The sequence below is a fragment of the Saimiri boliviensis genome, chromosome 6, assembly GCF_048565385.1.
Source record: "Saimiri boliviensis isolate mSaiBol1 chromosome 6, mSaiBol1.pri, whole genome shotgun sequence".
Taxonomy (NCBI): Eukaryota; Metazoa; Chordata; class Mammalia; order Primates; family Cebidae; genus Saimiri; species Saimiri boliviensis.
In genome coordinates, this window is record NC_133454.1 from 20,398,582 (window position 1) to 20,412,289 (window position 13,708).

The 13,708-nt window shown below is 35.0% G+C and overlaps 1 protein-coding gene across 3 annotated transcripts in view; it reads left to right on the plus strand.

The window, feature by feature from the left end:
• TENM4 (teneurin transmembrane protein 4) overlaps nt 1–13,708 on the plus strand; it is a 3,045,593-nt gene that overhangs the window by 711,914 nt on the left and 2,319,971 nt on the right. For all 3 annotated transcript variants that reach the window (XM_074400388.1, XM_074400391.1, XM_074400392.1), the window contains exon 3: nt 11,751–11,828. The gene's annotated coding sequence lies outside the window, so the exon portion shown is untranslated. The remainder of the gene's footprint in view (nt 1–11,750; nt 11,829–13,708) is intronic.

Genomic DNA, 13,708 nt, shown 5'->3' on the forward strand with positions numbered 1-13,708 from the left:
ATTTGTAGGCAGCTTTAACTTCACTCACTGAATACAGAAAGTGAGTGAAGCAGATAATTTGTGTACTTTAGTGACAGATGGCACGATGATGTGAAGTGGAAAGGAACTAAGGAACTTTTATTTGAGTTTCTTAACTAAGCCCTAACTTGTTCAATCAAAACAAGGTTTTGTATTTACACAAATGATTAGAATTGTCAGTAGAAATGTAAACAGCAACACAATTCAGAAAGCTATATTTTCTATTTTCTATACTTCAGTCCTTCTTTTTAAAAATGCATCTGGAACTTACAACTAATAATTTGATAAATTCAGAATGTTGATAATAATCAATAATTTTTGTCTGCCGCATGATAAGAGATGACAGCTGCCTTCTAAATCACATTTTCACTGAAGTGGAAAAACACTGAAAAACTCACAGAAACATAATTTATAGTGCTAGTCAAACTCCCTTAAATTCTTGTGAAACTCACTTTGTATTACTTTCTCAAAAATGTTCAAAAAATTAAATAGTAGCGATTATGAAATCGCCATTGTAATTTGAGCTGTTGCCAAGCTACGCAAATTGACCATGACGGTTCCTCCGCATAACCTTATGAAAGAGACTATATTTGGCTCCAGAGGGTTAAATGAACAAAGTATTGGACCCTGAGACTGTAGCGCAGTAAAAGAAAAATTCATTGCCAGGGAGGAGCTGCACATGAAATAGACTTTGAACTTTAAAGATTCAAATGTATGTATATACTTGTTATTCTGTAACTTGTTTCCAACGTGTTTTATTAAACTAACAAACAAACATCTATTGAATGCTTGTTGCTTACAGAGATTTTTGATAACCTAAAATAGATAGTCCTGTGGTAGGCTTTTTACCTGGAGTACAAAGCCATCTCTTTATAGCATTTAGGCCATTTGTATACCATATGAAGAAGCTTCTTTATCAAAAAAAAAAAAAATTACTCTAGCAAGAATCCCTATTTTATTTTATTCCCATTTGGTAGATGAGACAAAAATGAGTCTCTGAGAGGTCAGGTTGTTTAATTGACCGTGATTACGCAGGATGTAAACTTAGCTCAAACTTTGAGCTCTATATTCTTTGCATAAGGCCTGCTACAGAAGCTCTATGCATCAGGGCAAGGCCACTGTGCATCTTTTATATTCTGTTCATATTGGAACTGTCTATGGTTCCTTTATGATCACAGTAGGCAGAGACAGAAAAAGATGTATGCAAGGAAATTCAGCTTTGCCAAATGTGTGATTTTGTACAGATTACTTAACCTGTCTGAGCTTTAGTTTCCTCTTTCATGAAATGGGGATAACAGTGAAATATCATTGGGTGAAGATTAAATGAGACTAACTTAGATAAAAGGATGGATACCTGGACAGCTGGATGGATAAATTGATTGGTAGATATAAATAGATAGGAAGAGAAATAGAAAGATCTGAGACTAGTACATGGCAATTGAAGTCTAAGTCTTAGGAAACATATAAGATGCATATTTAATAAAATTAATATGTATTAAGTACTTTTTATATGCAAGAATTATTTCAAGTATTTTATTTTTATTATCTGACATTAATATCTATAGCTATGAGAAATGCATCCTACTATCTCTCTTTTACTGAGGATATAACTGTGATTTAGATTAGATAGATATTTTGCCAACGTTTTCACGACTATCAGTGAATGAAGACAAGATGTAAATACTTGTATTTTTGATGTAAAAACCCCACACTTTATAATTTTTTTTGTAGTTTAAAATTTACTTTTCTTTGTTAAGGGGAGTGTATGTATCTTTGTATTGAGTGTATGGGGAAAGCACACATGGGCTTAAAGTATATAACTATGTATAATGTCAGAAGCCTAGAAATAGCTATAAATTCTACATTCTAACATCTAATTTGATAATTAATCAAATCTCATAAAATAAAATGCCAAGAGATATTTTGCCTCTTTCGATAATTCTTTTGACTGGTAATTAAGGAATACAATTACTGTAGTTTCAGTACAGAAACAAATTGAGATGAAATAAGCTTTAGGTCAAGTTTAAGCATTGCCAGTATATTTGATGTCCCCATTCCAAAAATATTGGGAGAATCATAAGGTTAATGAAACTCCCAAGTTTTGTAAGTCAAATTAGTCTCTGTCTTTTCTTTGCTATTTCTTGACCTACAGAGACTACAGCTTTAGTGCCAACACATTAGAAGTCACGGCTAGTGAAAAAGTGATGCCTGTCAGTTTTGTAATGTTAAAGGATTGTTTTTGTTCATATCAGCTGCTATAACAAATTACTGTAGACAGGGCTGAAACAACAGACATTTATTCTCATAGTTCTAGAGACTGCGAAGTTCAAGACATTATGCTGAGAGATCTGGTGTCTGGTGAAGGCTCATTTCCTGGTTTACAGATAACTGTCTTCTTTTTGTAGCCTCACACAGCAGGGAGCAGAGAGAAGGAAAGCAAGCTCTTGTGTTTCTCCTTATAAGAGCACTAATTCTATTCTTAAGGGCCTGCCCTCATGACCTAATTACCTTCAAAAGGCTCCTCCACCTAGTATCATCACATTGGAGACAAAAATTTCAACATATGAATTTTATTTTGACAGAGCACAGTATATAGTCCAGAACAATGATGGAATGTAGAATGAAAATGGTGTAGTGAAGGCCAGGCCTGGTAGCTTACACCTGTAATCTCAGCAGTTTGGGAGGCCGAGGGGGGCAGATCACCTGAGATCAGGAGTTCAAGACCAGCCTGATCAACATGGGAAACTCTGTCTCTACTAAAAATACAAAATTAGCCAGGTGTGGTGGTGCATGCCTATAATTCCAGCTACTTGAGAGGCTGAGGCAGGAGAATCACTTGAATCCGGGAGGCAGAGGTTGCGGTGAACCAAGATTGAGCCATTGCACTCCAGCCTGGGCCACAAGAGCAAAACTCTGTCTCAAAAAAAAAAAAAGCAGAAGAAAAAGAAAATGGTATAGTGAAAAGAAGAGTGGGCTACTCGTTTGACCTGGGAGCTGTGTGGCTCTAGATGAGTTATTTTCTCTCTGTGTCTCAAGTTCCATGAGATTTAAGGTCAGAAATCACCAGACTCAAATATTGATTCTGTTCCTTTAATAGCTTTTTGACCATGGACATGATATTTATTCGCTCTAAATCTCAACTATATCTTTAATAAAACAAAATTAGTATGAACATTTGCTTCATAGGGTTGTGAGGGTTAAGCTAGGATAATATATTTAAGGCATTTTAATTTGCGTATTACACATAATAAGTGTATAATAAATGCTAGTACTACTGAACACATTGTGTTTTTTTATAACTTAATTTTTCCTGCTGTGTATCAGGCACTATTCTAATGTTAACTATATGATTTATATGGCAGAAAGCAATCATAAGGATTAAATTAAATAATGTGTATTTTAGGAGATAATAAATTCTAGATCATGAGATTCAGTGAAATGTAAGTAAGACAAACACCTGAATAGGCATAATTTGGATTAACAGTGAAGAGTGAAGAAATACTTTAGTCTTTCATTCATTAATTTCATTTTTCTATTCAACAATCTTTATTACCAAGTCTGTGCCTGGCAGAGATCCTAGGCACCAAGTGGCAAACAAAAGTTAATGAGACTGGGTTTCTGCCTTGCAGGCTGAGAGCCCTTATTCTGAGATCCAGGCATCTGTGGATGAGTTTCAGAGAGTCCCATGAATTATATAAAAGAATAATAGGTCTTTTTATGTTTCCAGAGAAAGCATCTGTCATTTTCGTCTGCCTCTTCCTAGTCTCCCTAAGTGATTGCAATACAGAGAAAAGGATAAACCTTCTCCTAATCGTAGCTTCAGCAGCACTATTATTCTTTGGCTGCCAGGGCTTTGCACGTAACTGGATTCAAACTCCAAACGCCTTCCCCGGTTGCTCTAAAACTTAACTTGAACCTCAGTTTCCACGTATGTAAAACTGGAGTAGTAATCCCTACCTCTCGGATTTGTCTCTATAATGTACGTCAAAGAGGTTCTCACAATAGCTGGTACTTAGTAGCCATTTAAAAGAAGTGGTTTCTCCCTCATTCAGGGTTCCTCCCACAGTGGTGATGGTCTCAGAGACCAGCAGGATGCCTTCCTGATCAAAGAAGCTCAAACACCTTATTAATTGATTAAATCACATTAGAATCCTGTGCTTTCAGATACCAGTTACAAATAGGAGTGATACAGGAGTTGAAACATGAACACATTAGTGGTAATCAAATCCAAAAACCTTGGTTCATGTACCTAGTCTTCATATCATAATCCATATGTATCAATTCATATGCCTCATACAGTACCTGCCACTTTAGATCTAATTCCTGTCACAGTTTAATTGGGTGACATTGTGATTCATATCTCAGGCATTACAGAAACCAGCATGAGGTCGATGTGTGACACAAGGGCATGTTTGTCCCTCAGATGTTTTTCCAAAATAGAAGAGACGGAGGAGCTTATAGTTACACAGCAATGCAGACTATCAGCACCTCATGTGGCACATCGTTCTGAGTGCCTCAGAAAGGTCTACAAATCTTGAGAAGCAAAAAACAAAATTGTAGTGGAAGGGTGTTTTATAGAATAATTAAAAAGTGATGGAAGAGTGTTTTATAGAATAATTAAATCAGTAACTGTAAGAAAATACTTAGAAAAATATTGAATCATACAACGTTATCATATGGTAAAATGCATGTTATAATCTTGCTAATGGCATTGCAGATAATTCTAATTGTGGTGCACATCTTATCTCCTTTTAGTGAAAAGTTGTAACTGCCTCTAGTAGTCATCATAGAGCAAGTGTCGTGAAAGCCTGCAGATTAGCTCACCTATGAATCCAGTGTGATCAGTGAAGGGCTGAACTGCATATCTGAGTTCTCTAGATAACAAAAGTTTCGCATCTCAAGACCCAGACCTGAGATAGATACCCCAAGAATATATTAAATGCAAAGTTGTTTTCATGTTTTGAATTTTTCTTTTCTTTATAAACAAAATATATTAAACAGTTTGGTATTTTCCAGTTTTTTTAGAGGATATTCGTGATCATATGTTTTCATGACATAGTGATATTTCTACTCATCACTGGATGAGGTCCAAATTCTTTTTTTTTTTGAGACGGAGTTTCGCTCTTGTTACCCAGGCTGGAGTGCAATGGTGCGATCTTGGCTCACCGCAACCTCCGCCTCCTGGGTTCAGGCAATTGTCCTGCCTCCGCCTCCTGAGTAGCTGGGATTACAGGCACGTGCCACCATGCCCAGCTAATTTTTTGTATTTTTAGTAGAGACGGGGTTTCACCATGTTGACCAGGATGGTCTCGATCTCTCGACCTCGTGATCCACCCGCCTCGGCCTCCCAAAGTGCTGGGATTACAGGCTTGAGCCGCCGCGCCCAGCCGAGGTCCAAATTCTTTACCACTAAACATACACATATCTTTATATATGTTTTTATTTATGCATATATTAGGGATCTAATAGGTGGGGACAGAGTGATGAATAAGCATATCATGGACTGGGGCTTCAGGGAGTTTTTGCTTCATTGAAAGTAGTCAAACAGTCAAATGATTACAATGGGGTTGGTGATGGGAATGGGTAAACCTTGTGGTGGAAACATCAGTGATAATATGAGATCATATAACAGGGACACCAAACCTAGATTCAGAGAGTCAAGAAGATTGTTCAAAAGAAGGGACACCTGGACTGACCTTAAGGATGAGTAAAAGCCAACCAGCTGAACAGAGCAGTGGGACTGAAGGAAAATGCTCTTCCAGACAGATGGACTGAAGGACCAGACACTGTGAGGCATGGGATGCATTCTGGAAAGCAGGAGAAACTCACTATGAGTAGAGTAAACATTAGCAAGTGAACAAAAACATTACAAATAAATAAATGTGGAAGAAAAACAGATTCCAGGGTAACTTTGCATGAGCAAAAACGTAAAATTGTGAATGTGGCTGCTCTGGGTAAACTTCTCAAACTTTTATGATTATAAATGATCACTACTTCCTTTATCCCTATGGGTCTGCACCCTTCAGAAACCTGGATTGAAGCATCTCGAGAAAAACAATAACGGTCTGATGTCTGCATGTTAGACATCAGATGGTCTTTGGCTCCTCACAGACCATCAGCAGTCTTCAGAAGTCTTTATGTAAAAATGTTGAAAGAGAGAGAAAAAATCATTACCACCATAAAACCTCCATCGTAGTGGAGAAGACAAATAATCAACCAATAGACAAAATAAGCATATAATATAGTGTTCATATTCAATAAAATATGAAGAAAATTAATGGTCGGTGCCAATTCAAGGCAAATGGCCTAAAATGGGCCCGCAAAATAGCAGTTATCTAAAATTACTCTGGATCACATTAAACCGAGGAGATTCCCACATAGACTATCAAGAAATCACTGTAACTGGATCCAGGAAGTCCTAGACTTTTACCTGTTACGTGTATAATATATGTATGTATTTCTGTTTTGCTGTCCACTATTCTAATGCACCTTGCAGAATAGATTGTATCCTACCTCTCTGACATTATGTAGATTACAAATTACTTGGACTTAAATTTGAGATTTGAAACTGCTCTTCTTTTGTCATTTTTGTTATTCTGATAATAGAAACGCTTAGCTTTTTTAAAATTAACTTTATCGTAATGTTAATTAAATAGATGGATAAAGGGAATCTCATCTTACAACCTAGTGTCATGCTGTCCTTTATCAGTTAACAACAGAAACTAATGGAAGAAAATGGCAAATAGAAAGTATGTAAGCAAAACTAACAACTCCATTCCTTTAGTCTTCTTCTTTTTAAATGCTTTTCTAGAGCAAATTAAATAACAAGGAATAAGTCTGATCAAAATAAAACTCTGTAATTTACTCATTTGTTTACTAAGAGATCTTCATTTTTCTCCTAAGTGCAATTGTTTTGTGTGTTTTAAGTGGTACCAAAAGAAAATAATTTAACTCATGTCTCAAGTTTCAGAATAATTTGCCTTCTCTAGTATTGTAAGGTTTAGATGTGTGCTTTCTTATCCAAGTTGTGCTTGCACATTAAAATTTAATGATAGAATTATTGCTTATGATCCTTCACATTTTACACTATTACAGAATATGATGCATACCCAAATTTAGAAAGCTTTGTAATAAAATTCAATTACAGGAACTAAGCCCAGATTGTATTTTCCCCCTGACCATTTATTCTGTCTCAAGTCTTGGACAGATAGAGACTTTTTAATTTTATATTTGTTCTTCAATGGCGTGTATAAAAAATGCACTAAAAGCTGCTGCTTTTTCAACAACACTATGGTCACAGTTAGTTAAATATTTAATGCCACCAAGCACAAGGCAGGGCATGCAAGGAGCATGAACTGGACTATAAAACCACTGTAATGGATTTAGATCCCTTGAGTCCCTAGTGAGTTCTGTACTGAAACGGTAAATGAGGGAGAAGTCTCATCAAGATGCAAGTTTAAATAGGAATCTGTCCTGCCACATCCCCTGACAAGATTAATTATAGATCTCTAAACCTGATGTGTTTTGTTAATTTCTGGCATCACTTTGCCAGTCTGCAGCCAAGCTGAATTATTAAGAGTGGCTTTAAATAATTCTGTTTTCTAGAGTGACACTTTTCCATGTATTTTAAGTTTTGATAACTTACTGAGTCACTGATAAAAGCTTCCGTTACCGATTTGCCATTAGTCATTGCATCTGTCCTTTGAAATTGGGACAATCTTTTTGCAATAGTGGCAACATGCTGAAAGAAGGAAAGGGCTCTCTCTATGAGAAAATTCAGCTATTTTCTGTCAGGCATATGTCCTCAAATCAGAGAAAAAGGCAATAAATATAGCACAAAGACACTTTTGTCTTGTGAATAACATTATCTATGTTTTAAAGAAGAACCAAATGATCTTTTTTTTAAAAGCTGAAATTTTGGCTTTAGTAGTGGCAACACATTATTTGTATATAAAAAGATGTTATATCCCAGAGGGGTTTAAAGCACAAGTTTATAGTAAGACAGACATAAAATTGAATCTGTATCAATGTTTACCAATTGGATTACGTTATTTAATTTCTTTGATCTTTAGTTTTGTGGTTTATAAAATGAAAAAGATAGTACCAAATTTTTCATTTGCTATGATGACTACATAATATCATACACAGAAAGTAATTATCACAATTCTTGGCCCACCAGAGTCACTAAATATCAGCTTAAAAATAAAAGTGCTGCTTCATAAAATATAAAATATCTTCCTAAGATTTCTGTGGACACAGTCCTCTTAAATGTGAATCCAAGAAATAAATGTTATAAAAATCTTCAGAGCAGTTCACACTGAATACTCAAACCTCTTTCTTTCATGGTGATCTTTGTGATGGATGCTTGAAGTAATATTTTATTGATACAGTGTTCAGTATTGTTAAGTGAAAAACTGCTAAGCTCAATCAGGTTTTTATTATTTTCTACCATCTTCTCTATCCTCTAGAGCGATACTATTAGTTGTGGGCTATAGCAAGATGGAGCTGGATTTTCTAGACCATCTTCCTCTGCTCTCTCTCTTTCCACATCTGAGCTCGTCTCCCCATCATGTGTATCAAGCTCCTTACTACAAGGCTGCACTGCAAAAGAAAAAAAAAAGCCTTCCTTCTGTGCACTAACTTGACCTACTTCCTTTTTTTCATAATTCCATTTTTCTTTCTAATATAATATTGACCAATATCCTGATAATAACAACATAGAGAAAGATACTATCCATTTTCTGCTCTGGATTTGAAGGTGGGCTGTCCAGCTGTATTATCTCAGTGTAGAGGAAGACCAAGTTCAAGCTCTACATTCCTCTTGAAAGGCAGATCACAGAGTCACTCTGGAGCAGTATTTAGAGTAGAATCAGGTTGACAAAAAGAATCTGGGGCTGAGGTTAAGTTGGGTAGAAATCAGTAAAAAATAAGGTGGTAAAAAAGAAGTAAAGAATAATGTTAGGGGAGTGGGTCAGACTCCCTAGTGGATCCAAATCACGTAATTGAATGGTGAGTATTATAATTGGAAAGTGTTTTTTTGTTCTTTAATGTATTATATTTCTTTAGGTTAGGAACAGACTCCAAAATAAACTGAATTAGCCTGGAAAGAAAGCAACATGGTTATTGTCATCAAAATTGTTATGATTATCATCATTGTCATCATATTTTCAGAAAACAAAGGAAAGTAGATTAGAGTTGCATTGAAGTGGTTCAAACAATAAAGTAAAACTTGCTTATTATTGTGTAATCTTTATTCAGCAAGTCATTTATTGATTTGAGATATAATTCACATAATATAAAATTTCACATCAAATTTACCATATTAAGGGCTTCACTTTAGTGGTTTGTGTATCTTCTCCCTCTCCATATATCCATACAATCTGATTATTTTCTTATTATTTGACCGTGTATTGAAAACTTCTGGATACTTTCAATTCAAATCTAACTCCTAGTTAATCAAGATTTTACTTAGTGTGTTAGTTTCTTACTGTTGCTCTAACAATTTAGCATAAATTTAGAGTCTTTAGTGGATAATTTGTTTCCTGGCCCATTCCAATTTCTACGGGCCCCTGCATCCTTTGCTTATATGGTCCTGTCTGTCATCTCAAATCCAGTAGCATAGCATCTTCAAATCTTTCTGTGACGTTCCCTCTTGCCTCTATCTGTTACCTATAAGGAACTTTCTGGTTACATTTGGGGCCCCCCAGATAAGTCACGATAATGTCTTTATCTCAAGATCCTTAATTCAATCACATATGCACAGTCCCTTTTGCCATGTATGGGAACATTCACAGGTTCTTGGGATTGGGACATGCACATCTTAGAGGTGTTGGGTGATTATTTGGCCTACCACACTGAGATTAATGTTTATATTTTATATTACACAAATCATATTGCTGTGGTATTTTAAGTTCTTCAAGATTTTTAATCTATATGAAAATTTTTGAGTACCTCTCTGAATTTCATGGCATAGGAAATTTAAATAGCTCTTCTTAAAATATGTTAATTACCTAGGGAGTTTATATTCTTTCAAACTGTGTAAATTCCATCTGAAATTCATTCGTTTTTCCAATATCTACAAAAATGTTTCTATATCACATTATACGGGAGTTTTTGTCTGTGTTACTGAAAATTTGGAAGTCTTTGGGAATGGCCATCTATTTCATTGATTCTTTCTTTCTTCTTCTTCCTCCTCCCTTCTCTTCCTCTCATCCCTTCTACCTTTAAGTACCCTGAGATCTCCAAATTCTTCTTTTTCTCTTACAGAAAGCAGTTCATCTTTGAAAAACATCAAGTAAAAACTTGAAAAACCACACCAATTTACATTAAAACAAGGGACTTCTATTTAAGAAAGTTTTTTGTGTATTTAAAACCACAGAGGCTATCGCTGGCAAAATAATCTTTTCTTCCAATTATAAATACAATGCCATAATTTATTTGAAATAAAAATTGTAATCATAGATAATTCAAAAATGGTACTAAGCATTTCTACTATTTGAGTGCACATTTGATATAGATATTTGATTAATATCTTACTGGCATTCATCACTTATTAATTCAGCTTGCTTTTATTAAGTACTCACTGTGTACCAGACACCTTCTAACTGTAAAGCCAATAATGAGAAATAAAACCTGAAGTCTTATTTCATTGGCTTACATCATTTTTATTGATCTACTTTAGCCGTTTGCCATCCATAACTTTGATTTGCCTATAGCCTTTGGTGAATTGTCTAGCAGCTAACCCTGGGTCATGGTCAAGGTAAATGCATATCAGTAGCAGACTTGAGTTTGACACTACTATAAATGGTGTTCATTACCTTAATCCCAGTTGCCATGTAAATAACCGTGCTGAAATAAGATACTTCAGAGAGACAAAAATGATTAAGTCTCATGAAGGCAAACACTGAACACAGAGCTCAGAAATTTCAGTTTCTTTCTTTTTCTTTTCTTTTCTTTTTTTATTTATTTTTATTTTTATTTATTTATTTTTTTGAGACTGAGTCTTGCTCTGTTGCCCAGGCTGCAGTTCAGTGGCTCAATCTCAGCTCATTGCAACCTCCGCCTCCTGGGTTCAAATGATTCTTCTGCCTCAGCCTCCGGAGCAGCTGGGACTACAGATGTGCACCACCACACCCAGCTAATTTTTGTATTTTTAGTAGAGATGGGGTTTCAACGTATTGGCCAAGCTGGTCTTGAACTCCTGACTCGTGATGCACCTACCTTGGCCTCCCAAAGAGCTGGATTACAGGTGTGAGCCACTGTGCCTAGCCAGAAGTTTGTTTCTTTATGCATCCACAGTTTATATGCACGTTGAAATCAGAGCTTTAAGCTCATGTGTACCATGTCTCTCTTGCTCACATAACTTCCTCTCTGCTCAGGATATAAAAAGTGATACAAATTAAAATATTTTTGAATAATTACATAAATACATATATGAAATGTGTAATATTTTTCCTTCCCAAATAATTTATAAACTAGTCATCCATAAAAGTGATTAGGACTTTTTTCTGTTTTTATTTACCATTCATTCATTTTACAAGTATTTATCAGCATTAGGCTAGATTCTTTCTACCCTTTCTTTGTATCTCCATGCCCACATACAACTGGGCTCAGTACATAGTGGGTACACAGTAAATGTTACTGATTGACTGAAAGACATCCTATTATGAGGCCATTAGTATTGGAGTTTGCAGGTTTCTTTTCCTAATTTTAAAATGCCTTTTTCATTTTAGATCACCCCAGGTAACTGTCTCACCACATCAATCTATTGATTCTCACTGCATGGAGTGAAGAAGAAACCACCAGATCAGGTATGGTTTTCAGTACTAAAAGTTATTCACTCAAAATTAATATGTGTTATGCATTTCATAGAGGAACACTGACAATATTCTTACAATTGAACATGAGGCAATTGATTTTGGAAGTTACTAGAAGTTAAAAGCCTCTTTTTTTAATTTTTTCAAACACAAGACCTCTTCTGTGGAAAAGAAACTATTCATATAAGGACTTTTTAAGCCTTCTACATTGCCACTTACACCACCTAATAATTACTCTATCAACACATATTCTGTCTAAATGTCTTCAGTCACAGTCCTTCTAATGTAATCTGGGTGTTCATTGTTCTGTTTGATATACACCGGAAGCCCATGGCATCTTCTTATTTCAATCCATATTTAAATGCATTGTCAGTTGAAATAAATACAACAATGATTTGTTGAACAGATGTTTCCCTTAAATGTGAAAATATAGGGGCTAAAACCACAAATCAACCCCAAAGCTCACAGTCTTTGCATGCATTTTTTAAGAAGGAGAGATAAAAATTATTGTCTAGTGAAAATCAGGAATTTACGAGAGTTGTAAAGATCTGTGACCTGCAAAATAATGTCATTTTGAAGTAGCTCAACTACCTACCCTGCAAAATGAACAAACAATTGTAGTATGTTGGTAAAATGAAATATTCACCTTTAAAGATATTGAATTTGACCAAAAAATAGAAAAACATTGAAAAATGAAAGAGAGTATTATTCCTTAGTATTTTTAATGGGAATTTCTAATTCTATCCCATGAGAATAATTTTAAAATACAGTGTATGTATCAAATGATTCATAGTTAAGGAAAGAGTTGAGGCCAAGGTGATTTTCTTTTCTTCTCTCTCTTTCTTTCTTTCTATAAAAATTTTTTAAAGAATTTATTTAAATAAATTTTGTGGTAATTCTTCTTCAAACTTCACAGATACTTGCTGAGAACAGATAATGAATAAAGCTGAAAAATAAAAATGAACATCCCATACTGGGGTTGGGTTCTTAGTTAGCTAATATCCCAAAAAACTGTTTCATCTGTGAAAGACTGTTTTTAAGGCAAGGCAGCCCTAAAAGCCAATTTAGATGCAACTTACATCACTTCCAGAGTTTTAACAAGATTTTCTGAATTTAACAGTCTCAGTCATAGGGCCTATTGTGTGGTGATCCCTTCTTTTTTCATTGAATTACTTAAGCAGTTATTAGTAAAAAGGATGAATATCTTTGAATTTTAAGAAGACATCTGGCTACTGACCTGCTCAGGGTTTGTAGAGAAACGCTATCCAGATCTCTTTAGATTATTGAGCCATGAGTGTAATCTACTCTAGTAAAGCTTTATTCATATGCAATCAGAAGATTAAAATGAAGCATCTTTGGAGTCAGCGTGCATTAATTAGTTAGTAGTCTTCTTAGTCGAGGAGGGTGGCATTACAGTTTCGTCATTCTTTCCCTATTTCATATCTTACCACCGCCCCAAAACATACACAGTTGTTACTGCTTTGGACTATAGCAGTTCACTTAGCATATGCTGTTATTTGTTTTAATGTCATTAACTTAGCTAAAGACTTTCAGCCAAGCTTACATTTGAAAAATCAAATAAGGAAATAAAGTAATAGTGTTTCATAGAGCATACCATTGACTCCATGATTCTGGGCAAACCTAAACCGTTCCTTCCTACTCACTGGATGAAACTTCTCTGTTGGAGAAATACTAGTTCCTCTCAAAGAGGGATTTACTATTCTTGGGTTTTTTAAATTTTTTAATATATATATATATCAGACAAAGATCTATCTATTTTAATTTCCCCATTTGATAATTATCTGATTATTTGAATCTCCTCATAGGAGATTTATCATATTTATCATAGGATAAATACAGCATAAAGTTATAGA